Genomic DNA, 8889 nt, shown 5'->3' with positions numbered 1-8889 from the left:
TTGTTGTGTCCTTGCACAGACCTGGTTGGATACAATGTGATATATTTGCAACTTAACGCCCAGGTGTGACACTAGATTTGCAGATCGGCTATTGAAACCACCTGATTTTGTCGGGCAGCAAGTTAAAAATCGACCTCAATCAGGGCTGACCTGGCAGGCAATTTCAAGTTCAGCCTTATTTTAATAAAGCTGGTGAGTTCCTGGCCATTGTTAGGTCAGGTGTTGTACGTTTGCTGGAGTTGGAATGGGGGAGGAGGAGAGAAATCATGGGGGGAATTTTAAACCCAAAAAACGGGTGGGTTAGGGTCGGGTGGAAGGTTAAAGAGTTAAAAAGCCCCAACCCGCCCCGACCCGCCCACTTCCGGTTTTAACAGAGGTGGGACAGGGGTGGGCAATCAGCCCGCTCCCAGGAGGCGAGTTGGCAATTTAAATATTATAACGAGGTTGGCTTGTCTCATGGTGATCCACCATTTCAAATTTAACTCTGGCTGGCTGGTTTTCCCAGGCTTCAGGGAGGCGAGGACTGTTGGATCCAGGAAACCTTTCCACTTACCTGCTGGATCCAGCGTTTATGCCTCGCCAACCCCACCACGATCGGACACTCCCTGACCCTTCTGAACTCCCCACGAGGCCGCCGATCTGACTCCCCAAGGCCTCCACCCCTCCGAGGCTTCCGATCTGCCCCCAAGGCCTTCTGATCTCCCCCCACAAGGACTCCGATCCCCCTGGCCTCCCCCCCACGGGGCTATCAATCCCCCCAACCTCCCCCCTCGAGGCCTCAGATCCCCCTCACGACCCCCCTGACCACCAGCACCCACCCCCGGCCTCCGATTCCTCTCTCCTGCCCAAATTCGACTTAATTGGAGGCAGTATCAGCGGCGGCATAACTTAAAACAATGGGAGACCAGGCAGCGCGGACCTAATTGGAGGCGGTATCAGCGGCGGCGGGACTTAAAACAGCGGGAGACCGGGCAGCGCGAACCGGTGAGTGTAAAGAAGTAAAAGTAATCGAAGTGTGACTTCACCAGAAAGCAGGTAAGTGATTGGTTGGTGAGTATTTCTCTATTTCTCGCTTTTTTTCAAACTTAGGCGTCTAAATTTAAGTGCCTTGGTGTAGATCAAAAGCTATACGTTCCAAATTTTAAAACGAATGAATTAATTAATTGAGATGGGGAGACCAGGCAATGTGTTGTTTTTGTTGCATGTGGGAGCTGGCAGACAACATTGAGGTCTACGGCGACCACATCTGCAGCAAATGTTGGTTGCTCGAGGAACTTCGGCTCAGAGTTGATGAGCTGGAGTCCGAGCTTTGGACACTGTGACACATTAGGGAGGGGGAGCGTTACCTGGACACTAAGTTCCAGGAGGCAGTCACACCCACTGGAGTAATTACTTCCAATTTGGCCCATGGTCAGGGACAGGAGGGTGTGACTACAAGCGAGGCAGGTATTGGGATCCCGGGGGCAGTGATGGATGAGCCTCAGCCCTTGGCCTTGTCTAATAGGTAGGAGATTCTTGCTCCCTGTGTGGACGAGGGCAGGGACTGCAGGGAGGATGAGCAATCTGACCACAGCACCGTGGCACAGGAAGCCATTCAAGTGGGAGGAGTAAAAAGAAATGTTGTAGTGATAGGGGACAGTATAGTTAGGGGGATAGATACTGTTCTCTGCAGCCGAGAGCGTGAGTCCCGAAGGCTGTGTTGCCTGCCCGGTGCCAGGGTTAAGGACATCTTCTCTGGGCTGGAGAGGAACTTGGAGTGGGAGGGGGAAGATCCAGTTGTCATGGTCCACGTAGGTACCAATGACATAGGTAGGACAAAGAAAGAGGTTCTGCTGAGGGAGTATGAGCAACTAGGGGCTAAATTAAAAAGCCGAACCACAAAGGTAATAATCTCTGGATTACTACCTGAGCCACGAGTGAAATTGCATAGGGTAAATAAGTTCAGAGAAATGAACGAGTGGCTCAAAGACTGGTGTGGGAGAAATGGGTTTCGATTTGTGGGGCACTGGCACCAGTACTGGGATAAGAGGGAGCTGTTCTGTTTGGACGGGCTTCACTTGAACCAGAGTCCTGGCGAATCGAATAACTAGGGCTGTAGGGAGGACTTTAAACTAAATAGTGGGGGGGAGGGTCCAGGTGAGCAGGAATTAAAAAAGTCACTGAGAAATGAGAAAATAATAGAGCAGGATAGAGATGGGGGAAATAATAACCAGAATGTGACAGGAAGGGACAAAATGTTTAAAAATAAGAGTGCAACAGAAAATGGGGCCAAAACAAGGAGAAATGGTAAAAAGACAAAGTTAAAAGCTCTATATCTGAATGCATGCAGCATTCATAACAAGATAGATGAGTTGACGGCACAAATAGATACAAATGGGTATGATCTGATCGCCATTACAGAGACGAGGTTGCAAGGTGACCAGGGCTGGGAACTGAATATTCCTGTTATGTTCATTAATAACTAGTCATTTTTATTAAGAACAGCTAGCTTTTGCTAGACACTTTATTGAGCACATGTGGACTAGGTACAGTATCTGTAGAGGCATCCATCTTGACTGCTGCCTTGTGGGTAGCCTACTCTTATATACATACAGCACCACCTAGTGTACCATTCCAGAATGACAGGTTACTGATCATTACATCCCCCTTTCTTTGAGGTTAAACAAAATCAGTATCAATCAATATCAATCAATAACAACATAAGCATTTTCAACAGTCAATACATTTTCAAAGTAGTTTTCTTTGTACTCAAAGATTAAGTCTATCAGGCTTTTTTACTTCATGTGTGGATCTACTCAGCACAGGGAAGTCTGATGTGTTTTCATGAGAGCCCGTATGTGTATTTGTATTAGATTGTTCTGGTGGTGAGTGACAAGATTAAGTTGCGGCATTGTCATAGATTTGCTCTTCGATAGTCTCTTGTGTTTTTAGGAGGGAACGGCAGTTCCTCCTGAGAATCTGTCCTTCCTCAGTTCTAACACTGTATGACCTTGGTCCTACTTCCTCAAGAACTGTAGCTTTCCTGTTCCATGCATCTGGATCCTCAATCCTGACAACATCATCCCTTGTCAATGGTTTCAGAGTTTTGGATGACTTGTCATAGTATGATTACTGTTTCAGCTTTAACAGTTGAAGTCTCTGTCTCAGTTCCTTACTCTGCTTTTCTTTTGCACAGCAGGGTAGCGTGGTACGCAACTTGCGACCCATTAGGAGTTCAGCAGGTGAAGAACCAAAGTCTAAAGGTGAGGCTCGGTAGCTCAGCAGGGCGAGATAAGGATCAGACTTGCTTTCTGTCGCTTTCTTCAATAGCTGCTTGAGAACTTGAACACCTTTCTCTGCCTTACCATTTGACTGAGCATACAAAGGACTGGATGTGATGTGTTGAAAGTCATAATGTGCTGCAAACTGTTGCCACTCCTTACAGTTGAAGCACGGACCATTGTCGCTAACGGCAATCCTGGGAATTCCATGTCTGCGAAGATGGATTTCACATGCATTATGACACTGCTTGCTGTGGTGCTTGAGAGCAGCGCCATCTCAGGATAGTTAGAATAGTAGTCAATCACTATTAGATAGTCTTTACCATTTAAATGAAAAAGGTCCATACCAACCTTTTGCCATGGTGCTGTTGGTATGTCAGTTACTATCATTGGTTCCTTTGCTTGTTTGTTTTGGTGTTTCTGACATGTCTCACATTTGCCTATCATGTTCTCAATGTCCTTATTTATGCCAGGCCAATAAACAGTGTCTCTTGCTCTGCTTTTGCATTTTTCAATTCCGAGGTGTCCCTCATGAATCCTTTTGAGCATGTCTTGATGTAGAGCCTGTGGAATGACTATTCTGTTCTGTTTTAGTAATAGTCCACTTGCGACACTCAATTCTGACCTTATGTGAAAATATTTTGGACAGGAACCTTTTGGCCAACCATGATGAATGTTCTCTATTACTGTTTGTAATACTGTATCTTTTACTGTTTCTTCTGCTATTTGCTTTGATTTTGTTTCTGACACGGGCAGCGCAGCAGTGACCATACTCACATGAACATCCACGTCTTCTTCAGTAGAGCTCACATGACTCATTGTGGGTGCTCGGGATAGTGCATCTGCTAACACTATGTATTTGCCTGGTGTGTAGATCAGTTCAAAGTCATATCTTTGCAGCTTCATCATGAGTCGTTGAATCCTTGGAGAGATCTCATTCAGGTTCTTTTTTATGATGGCAACCAGTGGGCTGTGGTCTGTCTCAACTGTGAAGATGGGAAGTCCATATATGTAGCCATGAAACTTTTCTAGTCCAACTACCAAGCCTAGACATTCCTTTTCAATCTGGGCGTATCGACACTCAGTATCAGTCATAGACCTGGAGGCATAGGCAACAGGCTTCCAATCTTCACCCTCTGCTTGTAGCAAGACCGCACCTAGGCCATGTTTTGATGCATCTGTTGACACTTTGATTCTTTTTGTTGTGTCAAAGAAGGTGAGTACAGGTGTGGTTGTCAGCACTGTTTTGAGGTTTATCCACTCTTATTCATGCCCTTCTGTCCATGCAAACTCATTTGTTTTATGTAGCAGGTCTCGCAGACAGGCTGTCTTGGCTGACAAGTTAGGAATGAACTTTCCAATGAAGTTTATCATCCCCATGATGCGTAGCACTCCTTTTTTGTCGGTGGGTCGGGGCATTTTGAGTATGGCGTTTACTTTTTCCATATCTGGCTCTATTCCTTTACCAGATAGATTATCTCCTAGGAAAGTGACTTCCTGGACGCCAAACTGACACTTGGCTTTGTTGAGCTTCAGTCCATTCCGGCGTATGCTCTGTAGCACTTTAGTCAGTCTCTCATTGTGTTCTTTCAGTGTGGAGCCCCAGATGATGATGTTATCAACATAGACCTGAACTCCTTCCAGACCTTCAATTATGTGTTCCATTGCTCTATGAAAGATTTCAGATGCAGATATTATCCCGAAAGGCATTCTGAGGAAACAATACCTGCCAAATGGTGTGTTGAAGGTACAGTATTTGGTGCTCTCTTCATCCAGTTTTAGTTGCCAAAATCCTTGTGAGGCATCGAGCTTTGTAAAGTATCTGGCACCTGACATTTCACTGGTGATTTCTTCTTGCTTGGGAATCTGGTAGTGTTCACATTTTATGTTTGCATTTAAGTCCTTTGGATCCATGCATATTCTTAGATCATTGTTCTTTTTCTTTACACATACCATGGAGTTAACCTAATCTGTTGGCTCTTCGACTTTCCTGATGACTCCTAGTGTGGTCATTCTGTCCAGTTCATTCTTGAGCCGGTCACGCAGGGGTGCTGGAACTCTCCATGGAGCATGTACCAGTGGCTGAGCATCCTCCTTTAGCTGGATCTTGTAAGTGAATGGTAGAACTCCAAATCCTTTGAACACATCCTGGAAATTATTTACTACAGAATCCACTGAGTCATCTGGTCTGCTTATGGCACAGTTTATACGGTATACTCCCTTGACCAGTTCTAAGTCCTCACAAGCTTTGTCACCCAGTAGTGAATCAAGTCCTTCAGCCACAACAGAAAACATGAGATGATGCACTTTGTCTTTGACTGTCACTTTAAGTCTGCATACACCTAAGCTACCTATTTTCTGTCCATTATAGTCCATCAGTAGTACTGACTTTTTCTGTATTTTGGGCTTTTCTTTCATATTTTTAATGTCGCTCATACTGATTAAGTTTGCTTTTGCCCCAGTGTCCAGTTTTAATGTAACTAATGCTCCATTTATCTGCAGTGGGATCATCCATTTGTCCTCTTTTACTGCATTAACTTTATGTTCAGCATTGTCCATATCTCAGGGCTGCACATTTTCTGTATCATTTTTGACATTGTCACATGACACCATTCGTACAAAAAATGTCTCACTTAAATCAGTGTCCTCAATCACATTAACTCGTTGCGCTTTCTTTGTTTTTACTTTTGAAAAGCATTGTTTGGCAAAGTGATTCTTTCCATTACACTTTGTGCACATTTTTCCAAACGCTGGGCATTGTCTTAACTGGTGTTTGTAACCACAGCGTTTACAATTAAAAATGTCATCCTCCGATTGCTTTTCATTTCTGTTCTGCCCACGTTTCTTCCCCTTGTAGGACACAGCACCGACAGCAGCATTATCACTCATTACAATCGCATCATTATTGATTTCACTGAAAGTCTTCGCGTGCTTTTGAGCTAGCTCACTGGCTTGGCATATTTTCAAAGCAATTTCCAATGTTAGTTCGGTTTCTCTCAACAGACGTTCCCTGACTTTATTATCATGAATACCAAACACAATCTGGTCACGAATCATGGATGCTTTCAGCTCAGAGAAATTACATGTCTGTGCTTTCAGTTTCAGATCAGTTATAAAGCTATCAAAAGTTTCATTTTGTTGCTGTGTCCGAGAACAGAAGATGTACCTCTCATAGGTTTCATTCTTTTTGGGAGAACAATGTGTATCAAACTTCTTTAGCACATCGTCTAATTTTCCTCTGTTCTCCTCTGGATTAAATACAAATGTATTAAATACCTCTATCGCCTGTGGGCCTGCAACCATGAGCCGCAACGCTATTTTCCTTGCGTCTGGCTTCGTACCGTACCCGATGGCAGCAATGTAGAGTTCGAATTGTTGTTTAAATGTCTGCCAAATATAGTCGATATTTCCTGTGAGTTTCAAATGCTCTGGTGGCTTCAAATTCTCCATGTCGTGTTGCACAACATTCAGCAGATCTTACCAATCCTGGTACCATGTTATGTTCATTAATAACTAGTCATTTTTATTAAGAACAGCTAGCTTTTGCTAGACACTTTATTGAGCACATGTGGACTAGGTACAGTATCTGTAGAGGCATCCATCTTGACTGCTGCCTTGTGGGTAGCCTACTCTTATATACATACAGCACCACCTGGTGTACCATTCCAGAATGACAGGTTACTGATCATTACAATGCTAGGGTATTTGACAATTTGGAAGGATAGACAGAAAGGAAAGGGAGGTGGGGTGGCTTTGTTGGTAAAGGATGGGATCAGTGCAGTGGTGAGAAGTGATATTGACTCAGAAGATCAAGATGTAGAATCGGTTTGGGTGGAGATAAAAAATAATAAGAAAAATTCTCTGGTAGGCATAGTCTACAGGCCCCCGAACAGGAGCAATACTGTTGGACAGAGTATAAATCAACTAATAATGGAGGCCTGTAAAAAGGTGCGGTAATAATCATGGGTGATTTTAATCTCCATATTGATTGGGCAAATCAAATTGGCCATGGTAGCCTTGGGGAGGAGTTCATAGAATGTATCCGGGATCATTTCCTAGAACAGTATGTAATGGAACCAACCAGGGAGCAGTCTATCTTGGATCTGGTACTGTGCAATGAGACAGAATTAATAAATGATCTCATAGTAAAGGATCCTCTAGGAAAGAGTGAACATAACATGGTTGAATTTCAAACTCAGTTGGAGGGTGAGAAAGTTGTATCTCAAACCAGTGTCCTGATCTTAAACAAAGGCAATTACAATGGCATGAGGGCAGAACTGGCTAAAGTGGACTGGAAAAATTAATTAAAAGGTAAGACAGTTGAAATGCAGTGGTGGGCATTTAAGGAGATATTTCATAACTCTCAACAAAAATATATTCCAGTGAGAAAGAAATATTAAGAGAAGGGAGCACTATTCGTGGCTAACTAAGGAAGTAAAGGATGGTATCAAATTGAAAACGGAGGCATACAATGTTGCCAAGATTGGCGGGAGGCCAGAGGATTAGGAAATGTTTAAAAACCAGCAAAGGATGACTAAAAAAATAATAAAGAGAGAGAAGATGAATTATGAGAGTAAACTGGCAAGAAATAGTAAAACAGAAAGTAAGAGCTTCTACAGATATATAAAAAGGAAGAGAGTAGCTAAAGTAAATGTTGGTCCCTTAGAGGATGAGACAGGGGAATTAATAATGGGGAACGGGGAAATGGCAGAGACTCTGAACAAATATTTTGTATCTGTCTTCACAGTAGAAGACACTAACAACATCCCAATAATGGACACTCAAGGGGCCACAGGGGGGGGGGGAACTAATGACAATCACTATCACTAAGGAAAAAGTACTTGGTAAAATAATGGGACTAAAAGACAACATGTCCCCTGGACCAGATGGCCTGTATCCCAGGGTCTCAAAAGAAGTGGCCGCAGAGATAGTGGATGCATTGGTTGCAATATACCAACATTCCCTGGACTCTGGAGAGGTCCCAGTGGATTGGAAAACCGCAAATGTAACACCCCTATTTAAGAAAGGAGGGAGACAGAAAGCAGGAAACTATAGACCAGTTAGCCTAACATCTGTCATTGGGAAAATGCTGGAGTCCTTCATTAAGGAAGCAATAGCAGGGCATTTGGAAAATCATAATGCAGTCAAGCAGAGTCAGCATGATTTTATGAAAGGGAATTCATGTTTAACAAATTTGCTGGAGTTCTTTGAGGATGTAATGAGCAGGGTGGATAAGGGTGAGCCAGTGGATGTGGTGTATTTGGATTTCCAGAAGGCATTCGATAAGGTGCCACATAAAAGGTTACTGCATAAGATACGAACTCACGGAGTTGGTGGTAATATATTAGCATGGATAGAGAATTGGCTAACTAACAGAAAGCAGAGAGTCGGGATAATTGGATCATTTTCCAGTTGGCAAACGGTAACTAGTGGGGTGTCACAGGGATTGGTGCTGGGGCCTCAACTATTTACAATCTACCTTAATGACTTGGATGAAGGGACCGAGTATAAGGTAGCCAAGTTTGCAGAGGATATAAAGATGGGTGGGGAAGCAAGTTGTACAGAGGACTCAAAGCAGTTGCAAAGGGATATAAACAGGCTAAGTGAGTGGGCAAACAGAAACATAGAA

This window comes from Somniosus microcephalus, chromosome 8 (assembly GCF_052327205.1).
Source record: "Somniosus microcephalus isolate GS21.2 chromosome 8, FLI_Smic_1.0, whole genome shotgun sequence".
In the NCBI taxonomy this organism is placed as follows: domain Eukaryota; kingdom Metazoa; phylum Chordata; class Chondrichthyes; order Squaliformes; family Somniosidae; genus Somniosus; species Somniosus microcephalus.
The sequence above is the reverse complement of the archived record's forward strand: the minus strand, read 5'-3'. Positions refer to the sequence as shown.